Raw genomic sequence first — 26,708 nt, forward strand, 5'->3', positions numbered from 1 at the left:
CTCTCTGCCTGAAAGAGATCAATTATGCCAACAAAGGGTATCATGCTCTGCTGGCACATTGTAGAACCGATGTCCACAGGCAGAAAGTGTACAATGTAATAATGTAGCCCAAAGATTTTGCTTTAGTTGTGTTGAACTTGATAGTAACACTTGTGTGTGAGTGAGGGGGGATTATTGAAATGTTTTACTCAGTGAACATTATTTTTGCACACATGTAGCCTTGTGCACTTGATCGATATCTACTATAGTGGCCACTATAATAGAGCAAAAATAGAATGCCTGTTTGTTTCATTGTATTTCAACTTAAGCTGTTTTTTTCCCAAGTGCAATATGTATGTGTGTGGTCACAAGTGTTCTATTTTAAAGGCTGTCATGGCTAACTGCAATATTAGTGTATTGTTTTTTTTTCTTCTTAAGACTTGAGTGTCATTTGCTGTAAAGTCTAGGTAACAAATAACATTGGATTGCTTCCTTTACATTTTTTTGCTGTGAGTTAGGTTCACATTAACCACTTTTTATTTTACACACAGAGACTGTAGATCATATTCTTTGTTGTTTAATTAATTAAAACCTGCATTTCTCCCTAGCAGGGATTTTTTGCATGTTTCAGTGCAACAAAAAAAAGTGTCACCAGTTTGCATCCATCCCTGCATGTATTCTTACCAAAAAGAACTGCTGCCATGCAAAAATGACTATTTACAGACCTAGATTTTTATGTTGTAATAAGCATTGGTGGTTCAGTGGTAGAATTCTCGCCTGCCACGCGGGAGGCCCGGGTTCGATTCCCGGCCAATGCATTAACATGTTTTGCTTTGGTCACCCATGTTATTTAAGCAATAAGGACTGAGGAAGTGTGGTATATGGCCAATATACCACGGCTAAGGGCTGCTCTTTTGCACGATGCAATGCGGAGTGCCTGGACACAGCCCTTAGCTGTGGTATATTGGCCATATATGTTCAGAAAGTATTCAAACCCCTTGACTTAATCCACGTTTTGTTGTTACAGCCTGAATTCAAAATGGATTAAAAAAAATAAAAAATCTTAACAATTTACACCCAATACCCTATAATGACAGTGAAAACATGTTTTTAGACATTTTAGCAAAATGTTTGCAAATTAAATACAGATCTCATTTACATAAGTATCCACACTAGGGATGTGACTCTCCTAATGTTAGTGTGCGTGCGTAGGTTAGAAGAATGTTATACAAGGAATATCTTTGTATATGAACGGCAGAACGTTCTCTGAATAAACTGTACTATCTTTTTGCATAAGCTGAGTCTTTGACTAATCATGATTAAACCCATGGTCTTACAAACCTCGGGGATTGGTCGATAGTTATCAAGCTATTGATTGATCGATAGTTATTATCATTGGGATTGAAAATTCTCTTGACACGTTTCTAATCATAGAATTACATAGAATCCCTATTAATTCAGTATGCTCTCTGGGCCTTGTTGTTAAGATTTGTCATTTAACTTTTAAAATGTATTACTTTTTTATTGTGGCATCAACACAACCTGTCATGTTTTCATCTGATTGTCAATCACTTCAAAGGACTCCTTTGCTAGGATACATGTGCATGTTCATCCACTCACAACATACAGTATTTCCAGCCTCCAAACAGTGGTGAATGGAAAGAGACATCTGTTACACAAAACATGAAAAAGTGTAATGACATTTTGCGATTGTCATTAGGCCAGAATTTTTTCGTCCACTGTTGTCTGCATATCTCTTTGTTGGTCACTCATCTCAGCCTTGGCAAAATGTCAGGGTGTTCGTCTAACCACATCGCATTGTTGAGCATAGGTTCCACCAGTTTAAGTCCATTCGTTCATTTTTCATGCCTGACATGCTGTGATGATAACAAGTGGTGTAATAGCCTACAGTTTTCTTGACATTTTAGTTTTAATTATTGTGATAGGCTCATGTTTTACTGGTACTGCATACCCCCACTATTTATTTTGCGGGACACCATACTGGACCGTATGAGCTTACATTCACCACTGGCTGTAACACAACAGAATGTAGAAAAAGTCAATGTGGTGTGAATAGTTTCTGAAGGCTCTGTGCCTCCGTTTATAACTACAACCCATCACATGCAAAAACGATAATTAGGTTGTCAGTTTTATAAAAACCATTGGATACAAAGTGACTGGGGTTAATCGCAAGTGTATCTATCGGTTGTTTTGTTTGGATTGAGCATTTTATGATGAACATTTTGTAGAAATTGCATGATTGCACTGCAGAGAATAATGTAGGTTTCCAATCTGCACGTCATGGATGTGGTGGCGACAGTTTTGTGGAGAAGTTATTTTGGCCTCCCAAGTTTAGACTTTTTCTCCGAGCTAGAGCGCCACCTGGTGGTCATACTGTTGATGTATTTTTGTATTTACTGATTTCTAATCTTTCTCATAACGTTTACAGTTGTCCAATTTCAGATGCAAATGATGAGTGTCATATTTCATGTAATCTTACCAAAACAAAACTGCTGCCATGCATAACTGACTGTTGTATAGATCTATTTTTTTTATGTAATGCTAAGCATTGGTGGTTCAGTGGTAGAATTCTCGCCTGCCACGCGGGAGGCCCGGGTTCGATTCCCGGCCAATGCATTAACATGTTTTGCTTTGGTCACCCATGTTATTTTGGTTTATAGAAGGGTTGATTGTTGAGCAACAAAACCGACACGTGCGTAACTATGGGGCAAAACTGACATGTTTGGCTTAGATTGTTGACATGTAAACTATATTTTGTCTCCAATGTTTATTGAAAACAAATACATTTGCACAATGAGCACTTGTTGTCTCTCAAATATATTGTTACAGTTGTTGGTTAGCTAGCTAGTGAATTTTAGCCATATTAACATAGGTAGTTAAAATACCTCAAAACAAGACATGGTATCAAGAACAAGATAAAACTAGCTGAAACGAGACATCTACTATTCCCTACATGACAGGTTCTTGTCATTGTTGCTAGTTATCTGACCATCAGAATCACAACAACATACTGACTTCTGCCCCATTGAAAGATGCGCATCGTTTTCGTGACGTTGTCAGCGAATCCATGTAAATTGTTATTATCCGCTCTTTCCTCTACCACTTCTTGTAGTATGTTTACCTGCTCCGATCCCTGTAGTTGACTTATTTGTATTTATTATGGATCCACATTCTTCCTGGAGTCTGGCAAAATTAAGGCAGTTATACAATTTTAAGAACATTACAATACATTCATAACAGATTTCACAACACACTAAGTGTGTGCCCTCAGGCCACTACTCCACTATCTACAACACCAAATCCATTTGTACTGTGTAAATAGTGCGTATGTTATCGTGTATGCGTGTGTCTGCCTATGTTTGTGTTGCTTCACAGTCCCCGCTGTTCTATAAGGTGTATTTTTATCAGTTTTTTCAAATCTGATTCTACTGCGTGCATCAGTTACCCGATGTGGAATAGAGTTCGGTGTATTCATGGCTGTATGTAGTACTGTGCGCCTCCCATAGTCTTTTCTGGACTTGGGGTCTGTGAAGAGACCTCTAGTGGCATGTCTTGTGGGGTATGCATGGGTGTCTGAACTGTGTGCTAGTCGTTTAAACAAACAGCTGCTTTTAATATGTCAATACCTCTCACAAATACAAATAGTGAAGTCAATCTCTCCTCCATTTTGAACCAGGAGAGATTGACATGCATATTATTGTTTGCTCTCTGTGTTTATCCAAGGGCCAGCTGTGCTGCCCTGTTCTGAGCCAATTGCAATTTTCCCTCTTTATGGCACCACCTGACCCCACGACTGAACAGTAGTCCAGGTGTGACAAAACTAGAGCCTGTAGGACCTGCCTTGATGATGGTGCTGTTAATAAGGTAGAGAAGCCCTTAATTATGAACAGACTTGGTCAGTCAGGAAGTCCTGTTGCCTTTTCATACATATATTTTTTAGGTAGGTACATCATGATTTAAAGATGCACTATGCAGAAATTGCTCTGCCATTTCCTGGTTGCTAAAATTTGAATAGTTCCCCTAATTTCAGTTTATGTGACAAAAAGAGCAAGTTTAGTTGCACTGTTTAATCTCCGCTAAAATGTTCAGATTGTGCCAAATGAAAAATGTTAGCTAGCTACAGTGCCTTCAGAAATATTCAACCCCCTTGACTTTATCCACATTTTGTTGTTACAGCCTGAATTCAAAATGGATTAAAAATATAAAAATGTTCTCACCCATCAATACACACAATACCACATAATGACAAAGTGAAAACATGTTTTTAGACATTTTAGCAAATGTATTGCAAATGAACTACAGATCTCATTTACATAAGTATTCACACTAGGGATGTGACAATTGTACAATTTATCTTAATGTTTAAACAGCAATATTCACAATTCAGATGTGGTTCTGCATATGACCACTAGGGGGGGGGCAATGCAGTTCAATGTACCGATATAGACAATTTTGACTTTGTGGCTGTGGCAACTAGTGGAAAACTTACCAGATGGCGCTCGCTCACCTTATGGCTGGCCCCCACCCACTAAGCAACGATGGTATTAATAACGTTTTAGGTTCTCTGTTGTGTGCCTCTTCTCCAAGTTGTCAGTACGTACTTCATGTCTCACTTCCCTGACCCAGTCTGTAATACCTACATGTTTCAAACAAACCACCATAGTCCCTGTGCCCAAGAAAGCGAAGGTAACCTGCCTAAATGATTACCGCCCCGTAGCACTCACGTCGGTAGCCATGAAGTGCTTTGAAAGGCTGGTCATGGCTCACATCAACACCATAATTGCGGAAAACCTAGACCCACTCCATTTCGCATACCGCCCCAACAGATCCACAGAAGACGCAACCTCAATCTCACTCCACACTGCCCTTTCTCACCTGGACAAAAGGAACACCTATGTGAGAATGCTTTTCATTGACTACAGCTCATCATTCAACACCATAGTGCCCACAAAGCTCATCACTAAGCTAAAGACCCTGGGACTAATCACCTCCCTCTGCAACTGGATCCTGGACTTCCTGACGGGCCACCCCCAGGTGGTAAGGGTAGGCAACAACACATCTGACACGCTGATTCTCACCATAATTAAAAAATTTCCCTTTAGGATGATAATCGGGCCTGTTAGTGGAAGTTTCGTGATAACTGCGCTGAATTTTAATTTTGTCAATTAAAATTGAAAAATTATTTCGGTTAGGGATTTTTTTCAGTGATTAAATGTTGACACCCCTAATTCACACCCCTGAGTCAATACATGTTAGAATCACCTTGGGTAGCAATTACAGCTGTGGGTATTTCTGGGGAAGTCTCTTAAGAGCTTTCCACACCTGGATTGTACAATATTTGCATTATTCTTCATGCTCCGTAAAGTTGGTTGTTGATCATCGATAGATCATCGCTAATCATAGAATTACATAGAATCCCTATTAATCCAATAGGATCTCTCTGGGCCTAGTTGTAAAGATTGGTCATTTAACTTTTAAAATGTATTACCTTTTTATTGTGGCATCAACACAACCAGTCATGATGTTTTCATTTGATTGTCAATCACTTCAAAGGACTCCTTTGCTAGGATACATGTGCATGTTCATCCACTCACAACATACAGTATTTCCAGCCTTCAAACAGTGGTGAATGGGAAGAGACTGTTACACAAAACATCAAAAAGTGTAATGACATTTTGCGATTGTCATTAGGCCAGAATTTTTTCGTCCACTGTTGTCTGCGTTTCTCTGTGTTGGCCACTCATCTCTTACTTGGCAAAAAAATGCAGTATTTTCATCTAACCACATCGCATTTTGGAGCATAGATTCCACCCATTTTCAAGTCAATTCGTTCATTTTTCATGCCTGACATGCGGTAATGATAAAACGTGGTGTAATAGCCTACAGTTTTCTTGACATTTAGCTTTAATTATTGTGATAGGCTCATGTTTTACTGGTACTGCATACCCCCACTATTTATTTTGGACACCGTGTTGGACCATATGAGCTTACCTTCACCCCATGGCTGTAACACAACATAATGGAGTGTGAATGCTTTCTGAAGGCACTGTACCTCAGTGCATAATTACAACCCATCACATGCAAAAATGATAATGTGGTGATCAATTATATAAAACACCATTGTGATGCTGTGCATGTAGTCCTCGTTAGTATAGTGGTCAGTATCCCCGCCTGTCACGCGGGAGACCGGGGTTCAATTCCCCGACGGGGAGAAAACTTTTTTTTTAACGTTTTTCAATGTTGATTTGTAATCGATATACCTGAAACCTCACCATTTTACTTGGATGGACATTTGTGTTCGTTATGCGCATCAGTAATTGGTTGTCATGGGCAAGAGAAAATGTAGAATATGATCATTAAACGCCATGATTGGCTGTAAGGAGAACAGTATACATACATTATATACTACACAAGCTTACAACTTACTTAACTTGTTATAGTATAAAAAACATGAGATACCAAACACACTCACCGGGTAAGGTCTCCACCGAATTAGGTTTTTCCGCTTTTAGTTTAAATGCACCTTATTGCTGGAACCAACTGCAAAATGCAGTGCAATTTGACGCTCTGCAATTTAAAGATATTGATTGGGGAACTATTTGCTGAGGAATGTTTCTGTTTTTCTTGATTGTTGTGCTTTAGTTTTATTTGTATTTGATTTGGTGTATGAATTGTATGTGCAGGGCTCCCTTGCGAAAGAGATCCTGGCCTTAATGGTGACTCCCTGTTTAAAAAAAGGTATAATAATAATGCTATAGGTGAAGGTAATATGCAGTTGGTTTATTTGGAGTACTTTTGCTTGCTAAGTTCAGTTTCCGTAGTGTAGTGGTTATCACGTTCGCCTAACACGCGAAAGGTCCCCGGTTCGAGACCGGGCGGAAACATATTTTCAAAAAGTAAATAGTAGTGTTAATCTATGGCCAATGTCTGAACATAAACAAACAAATAAATACAATATTCATGTGTTGCACAATCAATAACAATATTGTTTTGAACATTCTTTGGCACACTGACTTCCGACTGAACGTTATACTCAATGCACTTATCAATTGGTGTTGATTAAGATGTAGTCAAAAGTGCATTATAGTAGCTTGGAAATACAATACATTTCTAAAGGAGGCAAAAAATGGTAGGAAAACCTTTTGTCTTCATTGTGATGTCGTCAGTTTGACTTGAAGATCCAGTATAACGTTAGCCAGAAAGCTCAAACTGAGGGGAGCGCACCGGATTATAGCTAGCTAACTTTAGCATGGCTAGGTCATTTTTTTACAAACTTTGCTAAATTATGGTAACATTGCCATCTGTCCACAGTAAAGTTGAGGACATTGTAATGATGACAGTTGTTTCTTACTAATTATTTGCGTACTGTAAATACACTGTAATTGTATTTCCAGGCCACTGTTCATGGCTTGCTTGCACACTGTTACAATATTGTTATGAAGGTTCTCTTGAGGACTGGTGCTTGACTGAAAGTTCTACCAAAGATTGTTTAGTATGAAGATGCCTAGAAACTGCTTTTCAAATAGGCGTTCCCGGAAGCATTGGCCCATTTCGCCCTTTGGGTTTAAAAACGATGTTCTTCTACTCAATGCATTCTCCATTGGGGCTGACAAAGATGTTTTCTATTTGTAACAAAGTCATTTAAATGTTTTTTATTTAAGACCAAGGTCTCTTTAACAGATGAGCCTTGAATTACATAAATTACAGAAAATACACACATCAAAATGCAAACAAAGATAAACACGGTCATAAAAACCAAACACATTCATCAGTAAAAAGGTCCTCAATCAGCTTTCTGAATTGGCTTAGAGCCACCAAAACATTACATTTAAGAACATTTTCAAGCTGTTTCCACAAATAAGGTGCAAGAAACTAAAAGCTGATTTACGTATCTCCGTAGAGACCAAAGGAATTTTCAGAGCTAGCCATCCCTGAGACCGGGTGTGGTAACTCGTATGCCTAAAGTTTAGTAATCATGTTAGGTACAGTGAGACTTTTTGTAAAAGGGCTTTATAAATGAAAACATAGCAATGTATCAACCTATGTGACATCAGTGGGCCAACCATCTTTCTGGTAGAGAACACAGTGAGAAGTACAAAAATTGTCACTTGTAATAAAGTGCAGTGCGCTATGATAAACTGCATGTAATGGCATTAATGAAGTGGCAGCTGCGTTTATTGAGATGATGTTGCATAGTCTAGGACCGATAGTAACGTCAACTGAATAATCTGCTTTATACTATTCAGCGAGAGGCAGGACCTAGTTCTAGGGGTGGGCAGTATACCGGTATGAATGTGAATTGGTCTCTGACGTGCCATGATATGGGTTTTTGCCATATCGTGCATATCATGATACATTTATTAATTTATGAAATAAGGCGTTTTTGTTTAGTAAAAATGTCAGTCGAGTGATACAGCCTGGTAGGATAGTTCAAATAGTTTTTTTTTCTTCAGTCGAAAGTTTAGAACTACTGAATTATTTATTAAAGCACCGTATATAAAAGCGGGATGAAACCCAATGTGCAAAATAATAAAGTACTCAGGAAATAGTAGGAGAGATTCCTGTCAGGAAAACAAGCAACATTTACAATGACCGACAAAGACAAATGACAAATGGGTGTTTCAAACACCGGCTACACGTTGCTATTGGTAAGTTTCAACGTCCAAAAAACACAGACCTACTGCCAAATTCTCAAAAACATTGTTGGAGGCATGTTATGGTTGAGAAATTAACATTAAATTCTCTGTCAACAGCTCTAGTGGACATTCCTGCAGTCAATATGCCAATTGCACGCTCCCTCAACTTGAGACATCTGTGGCATTTTATTGCGTGACAAAACTGCAGATTTTAGTAGCCTTTTATTGTCCCCAGCACAAGGTGTACCTGTGTAATGATGATGCTGTTTAATCAGCTTCTTGTTATTCCACACCTGTCAGGATTGTCTTGGTAAAGGAGAAATGCTCATTAACAGGGAAGTACACACATTTGAGAGAAATAAGCTTTTTGTGAGAATTGTGAGGATCAAATTTGAGGTTGGTTGTTATCCTACAAAACAAAGAATTATCACTTTAATACCGTATTTAGAGAACTGAATTTGAAAACGGCATCTGACAAGTTGAATGTATGAAACTTGGGTAAATTTGAAATTATTCTTTGTAAACTTGATACACAGACAATGACTACAGTATCTACCATATTGAAACTCAGTATACACTCAGTGGCCATCTAGTACGGGGTCGGACCCCCCGTCTCCTCCAGAACAGACTGAATTCTTCCGGACTTTGAAACATTAGTCAATTGGTATCAAGGGATCTAACGTGTGGCAGGAAAACATTCCCCACACCATTATACCACCGTCACCAGCCTGGGCTATTGATAACAGACAGGATGGGTCCATGGACTCATGCTTCTTACGCCAAATCCTGACTCTGCGATCAGCATGACCAAACAGTAACCAGTATTTGTCGGACCAGGCAATGTTTTTCTACTCCTAAATTGTGATGGGTTGGTGATCGCATGCCCACTGGATCTACTTCTTCTTGTTTTTAGCTGATAGAAGTGGAACCTGGTGTGGTTGTCTGATGTAGTAGCCCATCCGTGACAAGGACAGATGAGTTGTGCATTCCGAGATGCCGTTCTGCACACCACTGTTGTACTGCACTGTTATTTGTTTGTTTGTATCTTGCCTGTTAGCTTGCACAATTATTTCCTTTCTCTTCAACGAGCTGTTTTCACCCACAGGATTTCTGCTGACTGGATGTTTTTTGTTTGTCACACCATTCTCAGTAAACCCTAAAAACGGTCATGCATGAAAAGGCCAGGAGGTCGGCCGTTTCTGAGATACTGGAACCGGCACGCCTGGCACCAACGATCATACCACACTCAGTTGCTTAGGTCACTTGTTTTGCCCATTCAATCGAACAGTACCTGAATGCCTCGATACCTGTCTGCCCGCTTTATATAGCAAACCACGGCCAAGTGACTTACTTTCTGTAGGAGTGAACGGGGTGGTGTACCTCTTCTGGTCAGGCTCCGTAGACGGGCACATCGCGCACCGCTCCCGAGCATACTACTCGCCAATGTCCAGTCTCTTGACAACAAGGTAGACGAAATCCGAGCAAGGATTGCCTTCCAGAGAGACATCAGAGACTGTAACGTTCTTTGTTTCACGGAAACATGGCTTACTCGAGACACGCTATCGGAGTCGGTACAGCCACCTGGTTTCTTCACGCATCGCGCCGACAGAAACAAGCATCTCTCTGGTAAGAAGAAGGGTGGGGGTGTATGCCTTATGATTAACGAGACGTGGTGTGATCATAACAACATACAGGAACTCAAGTCCTTTTGTTCACCTGACTTAGAATTGCTCACGATCAAATGCCGACCGCATTATCTACCAAGAGAATTCTCTTCGATCATAATCACAGTTGTGTATATCCCCCCCCCAAGCAGACACATCGACGGCCCTGAACGAACTTCATTTGACTCTATGTAAACTGGAAACCACATATCCCGAGGATGCATTTATTGTAGCTGCGGATTTTAACAAGGCTAATCTGAAAACAAGGCTCCCTAAATTTTATCAGCATATCAATTGCGCGACCCTGGCTGGCAAAACCCTGGATCATTGTTATTCTAACTTCTGCAACGCATATAAGGCCCTCCCCCGCCCTCCTTTCGGAAAAGCTGACCACGACTCCATTTTGTTGCTCCCAGCCTATAGACAGAAACTAAAACAGGAAGCACCCGTGCTCAGGTCTGTTCAACGCTGGTCCGACCAATCGGATTCCACGCTTCAAGATTGCTTCGATCACGTGGACTGGGATATGTTCCACATAGACAAACTGAAATGGTCCACCCACACAGACAGCGTGGTGAAGAAGGCGCAGCAGCGCCTCTTCAACCTCAGGAGGCTGAAGAAATTTGGCTTGTCACCAAAAACACTCACAAACTTTTACAGATGCACAATCGAGAGCATCCTGTCGGGCTGTATCACCTCCTGTTACGGCAACTGCTCCGCCCACAACCGTAAGGCTCTCCAGAGGGTAGTGAGGTCTGCACAACGCATCACCAGGGGCCAACTACCTGCCCTCCAGGACACCTACACCACCCGATGTCACAGGAAGGCCAAAAAGATCATCAAGGACAACAACCACCCAAGCCACTGCCTGTTCACCTCGCTATCATCCAGAAGGCGAGGTCAGTACAGGTGCATCAAAGCGGGGACCGAGAGACTGAAAAACAGCTTCTATCTCAAGGCCATCAGACTGTTAAACAGCCATCACTAACATTGAGTGGCTGCTGCCAACATACTGACTCAACTCTAGCCACTTTAATAATGGAAAAATGTATGTAATAAATGTATCACTAGCCACTTTAAACAATGCCACTTTATATAACGTTTACATACCCTATATTACTCATCTCATATGTATATACTGTACTCTATACCATCTACTGCATCTTGCCTATGCCGTTCGGCCATCACTCATTCATATATTTTTATGTACATATTCTTATTCATTCCTTTACACTTGTGTGTATAAGGTAGTTGTTGTGAAATTGTTAGGTTAGATTACTTGTTAGATATTACTGCATGGTCGGAACTAGAAGCACAAGCATTTTGCTAGACTCACATTAACATCTGCTAAACATGTGTATGTGACAAATAACATTTGATTTGAATAAACTGGCCACTGGTCTGTGTACTTTTTGACCAATTGTTAGATTTTAAACGGAAAAAAGAAATTGCTTGATTTTATAGATTTTTAAAAATATTTTTCTCTCCATATAAAAAAAGTAACACTTGATATTTCACAAGTGGCTGGGGTTAAATGTGGAATGCCTGTCATTGGCCAAATGAAATTCCAACACTTCCTGTCCTTTCAAACTTTTTTCTGTTTGTCTACAATCTATTAAGTAATCTATTAAAAGCTATTATCAATTCATATATTAATGACAAGAGAACTATATTTCTATTCATAGATTTGAAACCTCTTCAGGCTAGGGTCCTTTTTTCTCAACTTCCACCTTGCTGACGTGCCCAAAGTAAACTGCCTGTTATTCAGGCCCGGAAGCCAGGATATGCAAAAAATATATATTTTATTTTACCTTTATTTAACTAGGCAAGTCAGTTAAGAACAAATTCTTATTTTCAATGATTGCCTAGAAACAGTGGGTTTAACTGCCTTGTTCAGGGGCAGAATGACATATTTTTTTACTTTGTCAGCTTGGGGATTCGACCAACGCTCCGACCACTAGGCTACCTGCCACCAGTTGGTACCATTGGATAGAAAACACTGAAGTTTGTAAAAATGTTAAAATAATGTATGAGACTATAACAGAATTGATATGGTAGGAGAAGATCCTTTTGCACCCCAGTATCTCTACTTGCACATCATCATCTGCACATCTATCACTCCAGTATTAATGCTAAATTGTAATTATTTTCGCCTCTAGGGCCTATTTATTGCCTACCTCCCTACTCTTCTACATTTGCACACACTGTACATAGATTTTTCGATTTTTCTTTTATTTTGTGTTATTGACTGTACGTTTGTTTATGTGTAACTCTGTGTTGTTGTTTTTGTCGCATTGCTTTGCTTTATCTTGGCCAGGTCGCAGTTGTAAATGAGAACTTGTTCTTAACTGGTCTACCTGGTGAAATAAATACAAATGATTTGTCACCAGTACTTGAAAACCTGTGAATAAAACTGTAAATACATAATGCTCCATACATACATACTGTATACATTTGCAAAAATGTCTAAAAACATGTTTTCACTTTGTTATTATTAAGGTTTGTGTGTAGATGATGAGCAAATTATATATTTTTTAAATCAATTTTAGAATAAGGCTGTAACGTAACAAGTTGGAAAAAGTCGAGGGGTCTGAATATTTTCCAAATGCACTGTATAGTTCCACACATGATATTCCTTGTAATAAAATGTCATACATGGACACAACAATTCAATATAAAGAGAAATAATGAATTAAATGGGCCTTTTTCTAAAATGATGACTTAATCAGTGCTTAACAGTGCTGAAATTCTGCAGGTGTGTTTGTGTTGGCCGGGCCAGTCATTTGTAGGTCGTCTCTGTGTATATATATATATTTTTCTGTTAGGGATTATTTTCAATATTTAAATGTTCACACCCCTAATTCACACCCCTGAGTCAATACATGTTAGAATCTGCGTTGGCAGCGATTACAGCTGTGAGTATTTCTGGAGAAGTCTCTAAGAGCTTTGCACACCTGGATTGTACAATATTTGCATTATTCTTTTAAAAATTCTTCAAGCTCCATCAAGTTGGTTGTTGATCATCGCTAATCATAGAATTACATAGAATCCCTAATAATTCAATAGGATCTCTCTGGGCCTAGTTGTAAAGATTGGTCATTTAACTTTTAAAATGTATTACCTTTTTATTGTGGCATCAACACAACCAGTCATGATGTTTTCATTTGATTGTCAATCACTTCAAAGGACTCCTTTGCTAGGATACTGTTAGGATTTATGTTTATTGCACTATAACCCAATACTACATCACGTGATTGAATATTAGCAACTGTTGGCCTGGGCGCCTGGGTGTCTGTGTGTGTGTGCTGGAAGTAACAGTTAGCCCCAGATAAGTGTGCTGGGAAGCTGTGGTTAGCCTTGAGTGAGAACATTGTGCTTTCTATGCAGGTGCAAGTGGCTCAAACAATGTTACAGAGCTATCTGACCTCAGTCTCTGGGGTGTGGGAGCGTAATCTACACAGCAACAGCGCCGGACACCAAGGAGCGCCAAGAGGCTGGGACCAATCTGAGCGCCGGCGATAGGCTGAGCAAAGTTTAAACCACGCTCAGCCTCTACTGTGATAGGCCAACAGACGGGTTGGAACTACGTCTATCACCGTATAAGAACAGCTGTTTACTTACATCCTGACAGTTCTCTGTTCTGCCCTGCGAGGTGATACAGAGAACCCCTATATACGAAAATTGCATTTACCATTTATCGCTTGAGTTTAGTAAAAATACTTAAAGTATATTCGGTGACTCTGAATCACATTTTGTCCTGATACCAGATTTCATGCACTCACATTAGGCAAGAATTTATGCGTCCACTGTTGTCTGCGTATCTCTGTTTTGGCCACTCATCTCTGCCTTGGCAAATTGCAGTGTTTTCTTGTAACTACATCGCATTTTTGAGCGTAGGTTCCACCAGTTTTCAAGTCCATTCGCTCATTTTTCATGCCTGACATGCGGTGATGATAATAAGTGGTGTAATAGCCTACAGTTTTCTTGACATTTTAGTTTTAATTATTGTGATAGGCTCATGTTTTACCGGTATGGCATACCCCCACTATTATTTTCGCGGGACACCGTATTGGACCATATGAGTTTACTTTCACCCCATGGCTGTAACACAACAGAATGTAGTCAATTGGGTGTGAATACTTTCTGAAGGCTCTGTACCTCAGTGTATAATTACAACTGTGAAGGATGGTTTTGTTCTCTTTTAACATAAATATATGCCTTATAGAAAAAGGACATGTTAATCACAAAACATAGCGTGACTGCAGAAAAGCTGTTGCTAATCTAGGGTGTCGACTGTGCAAACCACAAGGTTGAGACAAGATGGAAAAATGCTGAATAACAAGAAAACAGGAACTGAGGAATGTGTAGAAACCAACAAATCAGTTCAATCTTCACAAACACCATTCCGGACATTTGAATCCTGAGTGCTGTGTCTGGGCACCACCGATAGGCTAGCAAGTTTAAACCACGCTAAACCTCTACTGTGACAGGCCAACTCTAAAATTGGAATTACCTCTGTCACAGAATAAAAGAAAATGTCTGTACTATTTTAGTCAGTTCTCTGCTTTACCCTGCGTGGTGATACAGTGAACCTGTATATACGAAAATTGCATTTACCATTTATCACTTGTGTTAAATAAATATAATTATAGTATATTCGGGGACTCTGAATCACATTTTATCCTGATACCAGATTTGATTGACGCAACCTTTTACACAACCCATCACATGCAAAAACGATAATTAGGTTGTTTTATTTAAACCATTGGATACAAAGTGACTGGGGCTAATTGCAAATGTATTTGTTTTGTTTGGATTGAGCATTTTATGGAGACCAACATTTTTTGAAATTGCATGATTGGTAAACTGCATTATTCTCTGCAGCGCAATCTGCACGTCATGGATGTGGTAGCAACAGTTTTGTGGATAAGTTATTAAGGCCTCCCAGGTTTAGGCTTTCTCCGAGCTAGAGCGCCACCTGGTGATGTATTTATTGATTTCTAATCTTTCTCCAGCTGTACAATTGAGATGCAAATGATGAGTGCTGTATATCATGTAATCTTACCAAAAAGAACTGCAGCCACACATAAATGACTGTTGTATAGACTCTTTATAGACCTAGATTGTTATGCAGTGATAAGCATTGGTGGTTCAGTGGTAGAATTCTCGCCTGCCACGCGGGAGGCCCGGGTTCGATTCCCGGCCAATGCATGAACATGTTTTGCTTCGGTCACTAATGTTATTTGTAGGTTGGTTTTTGAGCAACAAAACCGACACGTGCGCAACTATGGGGCAAACAGACAAGGTTGGTTTAGATTGTTGACATGTAAACTATATTTTGTCTCCAATTGTTACGCACGCCTCTTGGAGGAGGGAACACAACACCCTGCTACACACAACTCCATGGAGTGAAAGAGGTATGTGATTGTAGGTGCGGATAAGGATGACAGAGGCAGAGAATGTTACCGTTTACTGGGAATTTATTTCCTTAGCATGGTAATGTGGGGAAAAGGGGCTGGATGGAACCAAAGCAAAGAAAGTAGAAGTTAAAGAGTCCTCCTACCTTACCTACCCACCCACTAATTACCTAACCTTAATTAACGCCACCTGGCGCGCTAACCAAACTACAGGGGGTGGACCGCCCACGTCTTACCTAGTGTGCGTAGACAGAGTACATACTACGGGTATATGTATGCCCGCAGGCCTCTTGCCTAAGCACTCCCAAGGTGCCTTCCCCTTCCCCCCTGGAACAAATGAAACAGAATAATACAAACTTAAAGTGAACAATTTCAATAATCAAAAACACTAAGTCCTATTGACGCACACACATACCTCAGAAGTAGCAACTACAAAATACGTTCAACAATTCTGTCTTTGAGCAACAACCAACACAGGACATCCAACATCGCTTGCCTTTTTCACTCTCTGCCATTTTCCCAACTGTTAACAATGATGACTTGCTGAGCACTTTATATCCGTGTCAAGCAATTTAAAAGATGCAGATCTCCTACTTTACAGCATTTTTGCATTAGGTATTTGTTTAATTAAAAAATGTACCTTTAGGATGATGATCGGGGGCCTGTTAGTGGAAGTTGTGTGGTAACTGCACTGAAATTTTAATTTAGTAAAATAAGAGTTTTTCTGTTGGGGATTTTTTACTATGTTGAAATGTTCCCACACCTGAGTCAATACATGTTAGAATCACCTTTGGCAGCGATTACAGCTGTGAGTATTTCTGGGGAAGTCTCTAAGGGTGGGTTGCACCAACATGGATTAACTCTTAAACTAGGTTAAATCAAGGTTTACCTATTAATCTTGTTGCACCACATTTTAAAACTAGTTTTAAATGAATCGTAGTTTAATTAAATCAATCCTCTTATCTAAGTTTAATTTTCACTTTAAACCTACATTCATTTTAAGCCTTTTGCTCAAATAAATGATCAGGTGGCTAGCGGACAAATAATAAATGGCTAAATAACGTTAAGTAACGACAATAATAAATAATGTTGTATGCTAGCTAGCTAGCTACAGTAGCTAACAAATTCGTTTTCTGTCTAGTACTGGCAAATAACAGATTTTATTTCAAATCAGCCAACCCATGACCTTTCACGATGGAGTTGCATTAATTCTAACATTATATTGTTATTATTTGATCAAGGAACAGCAATGTTGTTGCCTCATTTGTCAAGTAGGCTAGCTACTTTGTTTCAACTCACGAAATAACTCATATATTGGTGTCACTAATCATAGTTTTAAACCGGTAATCATAGATTTACTGATCCAGATTTAAAATTAAGTGGTGCAAGACATCTCTGATTAATTATAAACCTGCATTTACAAAACCTAGATTATCTCTAATCCTTAGGGTGCAACCCACCCTAAGATCTTTGCACACCTGGATTGTACAATATTTGCATTATTCTTAAAAAAATGATTCACGCTCCGTCAAGTTGGTCGCTAATAATAGAATTACATAGAATCCCCATTAATCCAATAGGATCTTTCTGGGCCTAGTTGTAAAGATTGGTCATTTGACTTTTAAAATGTATTACCTTTGTAGCATCAACACAACCAGTCATGATGTTTTCATTTGATTGTCAATCACTTCAAATGACTCCTTTGCTAGGATACATGTGCATGTTCATCCACTCACAACATACAGTATTTCCAGCCTCCAAATAGTGGTGAATGGAAAGAGACATCTGTTACACAAAACACCAAAAAGTGTAATGACATTTTGCGATTGTTATTAGGCCAGAATTTATGCGTCCACTTGTTAAGCGGAGCGACACAGGGCAACCCAAGAGCAGACTCAGATGAGGAAACAGGGATGAATGACCCAAAGTATTTATTGTTACACAGGAAGATGTGGAGTGCAGATCCGGGGAAGCTTGGATGAGTTGCAGAAAAAACAGATGTGGAGACTGAGGTTGAGTTAGCTGAGTAGAACAGGGTAAACAAGTCCTGAGGAGAATCCAAGGTAGTGGTGGTGAGTAAAATCCAGAGCAAGTTAGTTGGGTGGTGAGATGTGGACCGGGAGACAGGAGCCAGCGACAGAGCGGTAAATGAGCAGAGATTACAATCTGGCAGGGTGGAAGTGGCAGGACTGAGTATTTGGAGAGGTCTTGATTATGGAACGAGTAGCAGCTGGTAGGGATCTGCTCTGACTCCAGCACACCTGTCTCCAACCACACAATCGCACAGAGGGAGCGAGAGAGTGTACAGGGGGAGTAACTGCAGGTCAAGAAGACACCGGATGAACACCAGAGGGCGTAGCAGGAGCAGATGGGGCACCACTGTTGTCTGCGTGCCTCTGTGTTGGCCACTCATCTCAGTGTTTTCGTCTAACCACATCACATTTTGGAGCTTAGGTTCCACCCGTTTTCAATCCATTCGCTAATTTTTCATGCCTGACATGCGGTAATGATAAAGTGATGTAATAGCCTACAGTTTTCTTGACATTTAGTTTTAATTATTGTGATAGGCTCATGTTTTACTGGTACTGCATACCCCCACTATTTATTTTGCGGGACACCATACTGGACTGTATGAGCTTACATTCACCCTGTCACGATCATCTTTAGGTGAAAGAGAGGACCAAAGCGCAGCGTGATAATGATACATCTTCTCTTTATAATGAAGATGAAACAAACACTTTTACAAACTAACAAAAACAAATAAACCGACGAACGTGAAGCTATATAAACAAATAGTGCTGACACTAAACACTACACATAGACAATTACCCACAACCTACCTAATGCCTATGGCTGCCTTAAATATGGCTCCCAATCAGAGACAACGATAGACAGCTGTCTCTGATTGAGAACCAATCCAGGCAACCATAGACTTACATAAACACCTACACTGAACACAACCCCATGAACTCTACAAAACCCCCTATACAATACAAACACCCTAGACTAGACAAAAACACACAAACATCCCCCATGTCACACCCTGACCTAAATAAAATAATAAAGAAAACAAAGATAACTAAGGCCAGGGCGTGACACACCCCTGGCTGTAACACAACAGAATGTAGAAAAAGTCAATGTGGTGTGAATACTTTCTGAAGGCACTGTGAGCAATTTGCGTGTAACAAATCCGGTATCAGGATAAATAAAAAGCAAGGTCTGCTAACTTTCTTTAATTATGTTTAATTAACGCAAACAATAAATTACAAATGCAATTCTCGTATATACGGGTTCGCTGTATCACCGCGCAGGGTAAAACAGGGAACTGGCAGGAAGTACGTAAACAGCTGTTCTTATACCGTGATGACGTAGTTCCAACGCATCTGTTGGCCTATCACAGTAGAGGCTGAGCGTGGTTTAAACTTTACTCAGCCTATCGCCGGTACTCAGACTGGTCCTCTTCTCTCAGATGTCCGCATCTGGTCGTTGCGTAGATTAGATCCGTCTTGTGTCTCCCCCGATTCTACACTCAAACAGTCCCTTATTTGGTATTGTCCAGTGCCCTAACCCCCCTGGTTGGCCCAGATTGACCACAGCTTTGCCCTAACACCCCTCCCCTCTCCAGATTGACCACAGCTTTTATGGCCTGTCACTCTATGTTGGTCAGTCTTTACACACATACATCTGTATTGTTTGTGTGTGTGTGTGTAACAAAACAATATTCATCTTCATACAATATGGTAGCAGGCTATAGTGCATAAACATAAATCCTAACAGCACTGTACCTCCGTTTATAATTACAACCCATCACATCCAGGCTGTATCACAACGGGTCGTGATTGGGAGTCCCATAGGGTGGCGCACAATTGGCCCAGCGTCGTCCGGGTTTGACCGGTGCAGGCCGTCATTGTAAATAAGTATTTGTTCTTAACTGAAAAGCCCAAATAAAGGTAAATACAAATTACAAAACGATAATTAAGTGAGCAGGTTTATAAAAACAATTGTGTTTTTGTACATGTAGTCCTCGTTAGTATAGTGGTCAGTATCCCCGCCTGTCACGCGGGAGACCGGGGTTCAATTCCCCGACGGGGAGAAAACTTTTTTTTTAACGTTTTTCAATGTTGATTTGTAATCGATATACCTGAAACCTCACCATTTTTCTTGGATGAACATTTGTGTTCATTATGCGCATCAGTAATTGGTTGTAGAATAATGTAGAATATGATCATTAAACATCATGATTGGCTATAAGGAGAACAGTATACATGCATTATATACTACACAAGCTTACAACTTACTTAACTTTGTTGTTAAAGTATAAAAAAACATGAGATACCAAACCCACTCACAGTGTTGGGTCTCCGCTGAATTAGGTAAATCCGCTTTTAGTTTTAATGCACCTCATTTCTGGAACCAACTGCAAAATACACTGCAAGTGGACGCTTTGATGCCGCTCGGGCAATTTTAAAATATTGATTGGGGAACTATTTGCAGGGGAATGTTTCTGTTTTTCTTGATTGTTGTGCTTTATTTTTGTTTGTATTTGATTTTGTGTATGAATTGTATGTGCAGGGCTCCCTTGCGAAAAAGACCCTGGTCTTAATGCTGACTCCCTATTTTTAAAAAAGGTTACAAAAAATTAACAAACGTGTGTGTGTATATACAGTGGGGCAAAAAAGTATTTAGTCAGCCACCAATTGTGCAAGTTCTCCCACTTAAAAAGATGAGAGAGGCCTGTAATTTTCATCATAGGTACATTTCAACTATGACAGACAAAATGAGGAAAAAAAATCCAGAAAATCACATTGTAGGATTTATAATGAATTTATTTGCAAATTATGGTGGAAAATAAGTATTTGGTCAATAACAAAAGTTTATCTCAATACTTTGTTATATACCCTTTGTTGGCAATGACAGAGGTCAAACGTTTTCTGTAAGTCTTCACAAGGTTTTCACACACTGTTGCTGGTATTTTGGCCCATTCCTCCATGCAGATCTCCTCTAGAGCAGTGATGTTTTGGGGCTGTTGCTGGGCAACACGGACTTTCAACTCCCTCCAAAGATTTTCTATGGGGTTGAGATCTGGAGACTGGCTAGGCCACTCCAGGACCTTGAAATGCTTCTTACGAAGCCACTCCTTCGTTGCCCGGGCGGTGTGTTTGGGATCATTGTCATGCTGAAAGACCCAGCCACGTTTCATCTTCAATGCCCTTGCTGATGGAAGGAGGTTTTCACTCAAAATCTCACGATACATGGCCCCATTCATTCTTTCCTTTACACGGATCAGTCGTCCTGGTCCCTTTGCAGAAAAACAGCCCCAAAGCATGATGTTTCCACCCCCATGCTTCACAGTAGGTATGGTGTTCTTTGGATGCAACTCAGCATTCTTTGTCCTCCAAACACGACGAGTTGAGTTTTTACCAAAAAGTTATATTTTGGTTTCATCTGACCATATGACATTCTCCCAATCTTCTTCTGGGTCATCCAAATGCTCTCTAGCAAACTTCAGACGGGCCTGGACATGTACTGGCTTAAGCAGGGGGACACGTCTGGCACTGCAGGATTTGAGTCCCTGGCGGCGTAGTGTGTTACTGATGGTAGGCTTTGTTACTTTGGTCCCAGCTCTCTGCAGGTCATTCACTAGGTCCCCCCGTGTGGTTCTGGGATTTTTGCTCACCGTTCTTGTGATCATTTTGACCCCACGGGGTGAGATCTTACGTGGAGCCCCAGATCGAGGGAGATTATCAGTGGTCTTGTATGTCTTCCATTTCCTAATAATTGCTCCCACAGTTGATTTCTTCAAACCAAGCTGCTTACCTATTGCAGATTCAGTCTTCCCAGCCTGGTGCAGGTCTACAATTTTGTTTCTGGTGTCCTTTGACAGCTCTTTGGTCTTGGCCATAGTGGAGTTTGGAGTGTGACTGTTTGAGGTTGTGGACAGGTGTCTTTTATACTGATAACAAGTTCAAACAGGTGCCATTAATACAGGTAACGAGTGGAGGACAGAGGAGCCTCTTAAAGAAGAAGTTAGTTGATTATTGACAAGTTTTTGATAAACAGGGCAAAATAGAAATTGGTCTATAACAGTTAGGATCAAATTGATTTCCCTTTTTATAATAAAGGACGCACATGGCTGCCTTCCAAGCAATGGGAACCTCCCCAGAGAGGAGAGACAGGTTAAAAAGGTCAGAGATATGCTTGGCGATGATGGAGGCAGCAACCCTAAAGAAGAAAGGGTCTAAACCATCTGAAAGAGATGTTTTTTTGGGGTCAAGTTTATGGAGCTCCTTTAGCACCTCGGACTCAGTGACCGCCTGCAGGGAGAAACTTTGTAGGCGGGGCAGTGGAAAAAGGAGCATCGGGGATAGTCACATTAGAAGAGGTGGGAGATGAGGAAATGTTGGACGGGCAAGGAGGCATGGCAGAGTCATGTGCTGTGAAAGGGGCGAGGAATGGAGGAAACAAGTACGGAGGAAGCAAGGATTTGACGGCAAGTGGGTGTGTGGGTAAAATGCAATATAACCATAAAAAAGCATAGTGATACAGAAGTCTGACTGCCTCTCATTTTAATGCAGTGTCTGTGTCACTCCTACTTATTTGCAATTTCAAAACTCTAAATACCAACTGGATTAAAATAGACTCCAGGGTTAATTGTTGCTCATTACTGCAGTCTAGTGGAATTAAGAGGCAACTACATACCATTTAATGTAATTAAATAGGCCCTTTTCTGAAATTTTGATAAGAACCCCCAAAATCATTGTTTATATCCATGAAAGCACATATCTGATTGTCAATACATAGAGTTTTACGTGTGCATATGTGAGAGCGTTAAAAAGATAGGACATTTCGAGAATAATTTTGTGCACTGTGGCACTAGAAACAGGTGTGAGGAGTCTGAATAAGAATGACAGAGTCTGGGTCCCTTGATAGGATAGAGGGGACAGACCTGTGAGCTTGTCTCATTAAAACACAGGTGTTAAATATCTTGTACAACGTGATATACGGTGCATTCGGAAAAGTATTCAGACCCCTTCCCGTTTTCCACATTTTGTTATGTTACAGCCTTATTCTAAAATGGATTAAAACAACAACAAAAAATCCTCATCAATCTACACACATTACCCCATAATGACAAAGCGAAAACAGGTTTGATTATAATAATATTTTAGAGAGTCCAGTTTCGATTGACGCAACAGTCACACTGTTTTTACACAGAAACTTTTTGAACAAACACAGTCCTTACAAAGTTATGTCCTGAATAATACAAGTTTATTTTTTAATGCAATGTTCAGACATTCACATTAGTAGCAACAGCATACACAATCATCCAAAACGGAAAATGTAAGCTACATTATTCCTACCGCTAACTATACGTAACACAAGCGGTCATATTTAGATAACTCTCGGGTGACAGAAACCACAATATGAATTAGCTAATAGCAATTACTATTTATAAATCATCACATCACGGGTGAGCTCAACATTGATCGAAATAAGGTAAACACTTTCTAGGTATCGAAAGTAATCCTGTGATGGGTAGTTTGTGCTCGCAGCCATGTTTGTTTTTTGAGTCAACCAAAGATAAAAGAGGAGACAAGATGATTTTGGTCTGTTTGCAGTATGCATGTTGAAGGGGGTGTGTCGTCTACGATCATTCACTTCCCTTCATTCACTTCCGGAGGTTTACCCGAAAGATGAGTGAACCATTCCTTCATCTCATTATAACGTCTTTGATCTGACAGACGTTTACGTGACAACCAGAATGCATTGTATAATGTCAACAAACATGGCGCCACACATAGCTGGCAAATAGCTGCGCATTAGCTCATTATAATCAGTTCAACCTTCAAAAAAGTATTTTACACACATCATAGGTGTCCATTACAATCTTTGCAATAATCGGAATGCATTATTTGTCACCAGTACCTGAAAACCTGTGAATAAAACTGTAAATACATAATGCTCCATACATACATACTGTATACATTTGCAAAAATGTCTAAAAACATGTTTTCACTTTGTATTAGGTATTTTGTGTAGATGATGAGCAAATTATAATTTAAAAAAAATCTATTTTAGAATAAGGCTGTAACGTCACAAGTTGGAAAAAGTCGAGGGGTCTGAATATTTTCCGAATGCACTGTATAGTTCCATACATGATATTCCTTGTAAAAATAAAATGTCATACATGGACACAACAATTGAATATAAAGGGAAATAATGAATTAAATGCGCCTTATCCTATAATGATGACTTAATCAGTGCTTAACAGTGCTGAAATTCTGCAGATAAATAATGAAACATGCTCAATTTGGTTTAAATAATGCAAAAACAGAGTGTTGGAGAAGAAAGTAAAAGTGCAATATGTGCCATGTAAAAAAGCTAACGTTTAAGTTCCATGCTCGGAACATGAGAACATATGAAAGCTGGTGGTTCAATATTCCCAGTTAAGAAGTTATAGGTTGTAGTTATTATAGGAATTATGACGCATCGACTATTTCTCTCTATACTATTTGCATTTCATAAACCTTTGACTATTGGATGTTCTAATAGGCACTCTAGTATTGCCAGCCTAATCTCAGGAGTTGATAGGCTTGAAGTCATAAACAGCGCTGTGGGGCAAATGCAGTAAAGTTTGAATTAATGCTTACGAGCCTGCTGCCACCTACCACCGCTCAGTCAGACTGCTCTATCAAATCATAGACTTAATTATAATATAATAAACACAGAGATACGAGCCGTTTGTCATTAATATGGTCAAACGCGCAAGCTATCATTTCGAAAACAAAACGTTTATTCTTTCAGTGAAATACGGAAACGTTCCGTATTTTATCGAACGGGCGACAACCCTAAGTCTAAATATTGTTATATTGCACAACCTTCAATATTATGTCATTATTATGTAAAATTCAGACAAATAAATTCGCAACGAGCCAGGCGGCCCAAACTGTTGCATATACCCTGACTGCGTGCAATGAACACAAGAGAAGTGACACAATTTCCCTAGTTAATATTGCCCGCTAAATATGCAGGTTTAAAATATATACTTCTGTGTATTGATTTTAAGAAAGGCATTGATGTTTATGGTTAGGTACATTCGTGCAACGATTGTGCTTTTTTCACGAATGCGCTTTTGTTAAATCATCCCCAGTTTGGCTAAGTAGGCTGTGATTCGATGATAAATGAACGGGCACCGCATTGATTTTATGCATGCAGGACAAGCTAGTTAACCTAGTAATATCATCAACCATGTGTAGTGATGATGTGAAGATTGATTGTTTTTTATAAGTTAAGTTTAATGCTAGCTAGCAACTTACCTTGGCACCTTGCTGCACTCGTGTAACAGGTGGTCAGCCTGCCACGCAGTTTCCTCGTGGAATGCAATGTAATCGGCCATAATCGGCGTCCAAAAATGCCGATTATGCCGATTATTAGGCTCTAATTAATCGGTTGACCTCTAAAAGAGACATCTGTTACACAATACACCAAAAAGTGTAATGACATTTCGCATTGTCATTAGGCCAGTATTTATGCGTCCACTGTTGTCTGCTTATCTCTGCCTTTGCAAAATTGCAGTGTTTTCATCTAACCACATCACTTTTTGAGCATAGTTTCCACCAGTTTTCAAGTCCATTCGTTCATTTTTCATGCCTGACATGCTGTGATGATAACAAGCGGTGTAATAGCCTACAGTTTTCTTGACATTTTAGTTTTAATTATTGTGATAGGCTCATGTTTTACCGGTACGGCATACCCCCACTATTTATTTCGCGGGACACCATATTGGACCATATGAGTTTACTTTCACGCCATGGCTGTAACACAACAGAATGCAGTCAATTGGGTGTGAATACTTTCTGAAGGCTCTGTACTTCAGTGTATAATTACAACCCATCACATTCAAAAACGATAATTAGGTTATTTTATTTAAACCAAAGTGACTGGGGCTAATCGCAAGTGTATCTATCTGTTGTTTTGTTTGGAATGAGCATTTTATGGAGATATTTTCTTCCCGAAATTGCATGATTGGAAAACTGCATTAATCTCTGCAGCGCAATCTGCACGTCATGGATGTGGTGGCAACAGTTTTGTGGAGAAGTTATTTTGGCCTCCCAGGTTTAGGCTATTTATCCGAGCTAGAGCGCTATCTGGTGGTCATACTATTGATATATTTATTGATTTCTAATCTTTCTCCAGCTGGCCAATTGAGATGCAAATGATGAGTGCCATATTTCATGTATTCTTGCCAAAAAGAACTGTATAGCTCTATTTATAGATCTAGATTTGAATGCAGAGAAAAGCATTGGTGGTTCAGTGGTAGAATTCTCGCCTGCCACGCGGGAGGCCCGGGTTCGATTCCCGGCCAATGCATTAGTAAATTTTACTTCGGTCACCTATGTTATTTTGGTTCATAGAAGGGTTGGTTGTTAAACATGTATACGCAGGGCCCAGCTGTAAAAGAGACCTTGGTCTCAATCTGTGTTACTTGTTGAAATAAAGGTATAATAAATAATAATATTTTGTCTCCAATGTTTATTGAAAACATAAATAAATATGCATAATGAGTACTTGTTGTCTCTCAAATATATTGTTACAGTTGTTGGTTAGCTAGCTAGTGAATTTTTTGCCATATTAACATTGACGTGACATCAGTTAAAACACCTCAAAACAAGACATGGTATCAAGAACAAGATAAAACTAGCTGAAACACAACAGAATGTAGACAAAGTCAATGTGGTGTGAATACTTTCTGAAGGCACTGTACCGCCGTTTATAATTACAACCCGTCACATTCAAGCTGTACCTATCAGGGCACAAGGCGAGACCCAGATGCAGACACAGGAGGCAGATGGTTGGAGTCTTGCAATGTTTAATAATCCAAAGGGGTAGGCAAGAGAATGGTTGTGGACAGGCAAAAAAGGTCAAAACCATATCAGAGTCCAGAAGGTACAGAGTGGCAGACAGGCTCATGGTCAAAGCAGGCGGGTACA

At 39.8% G+C, this 26,708-nt stretch overlaps 7 non-coding genes across 7 annotated transcripts; all 7 read left to right on the forward strand.

Annotated features, from left to right (window-relative positions):
• Positions 1-726: 726 nt before the first annotated feature.
• Positions 727-797, forward strand: trnag-gcc. Its single transcript has one exon. It is a non-coding gene; the product is annotated as a tRNA-Gly (tRNA).
• A 1,748-nt stretch (positions 798-2,545) lies between these two features.
• Positions 2,546-2,616, forward strand: trnag-gcc. The gene has a single exon. It is a non-coding gene; the product is annotated as a tRNA-Gly (tRNA).
• Positions 2,617-6,140: 3,524 nt separating this feature from the next.
• On the forward strand, positions 6,141-6,212 carry trnad-guc. Its single transcript has one exon. It is a non-coding gene; the product is annotated as a tRNA-Asp (tRNA).
• Positions 6,213-6,811: 599 nt separating this feature from the next.
• trnav-aac lies at positions 6,812-6,884 on the forward strand. Its single transcript has one exon. It is a non-coding gene; the product is annotated as a tRNA-Val (tRNA).
• Positions 6,885-15,440: 8,556 nt separating this feature from the next.
• On the forward strand, positions 15,441-15,511 carry trnag-gcc. Its single transcript has one exon. It is a non-coding gene; the product is annotated as a tRNA-Gly (tRNA).
• A 4,227-nt stretch (positions 15,512-19,738) lies between these two features.
• trnad-guc lies at positions 19,739-19,810 on the forward strand. Its single transcript has one exon. It is a non-coding gene; the product is annotated as a tRNA-Asp (tRNA).
• A 6,207-nt stretch (positions 19,811-26,017) lies between these two features.
• On the forward strand, positions 26,018-26,088 carry trnag-gcc. The gene has a single exon. It is a non-coding gene; the product is annotated as a tRNA-Gly (tRNA).
• The last annotated feature ends 620 nt before the right edge of the window (positions 26,089-26,708 follow it).

The sequence above is a fragment of the Salvelinus namaycush genome, chromosome 10 (genome assembly GCF_016432855.1).
Source record: "Salvelinus namaycush isolate Seneca chromosome 10, SaNama_1.0, whole genome shotgun sequence".
NCBI classification, from domain to species: Eukaryota; Metazoa; Chordata; class Actinopteri; order Salmoniformes; family Salmonidae; genus Salvelinus; species Salvelinus namaycush.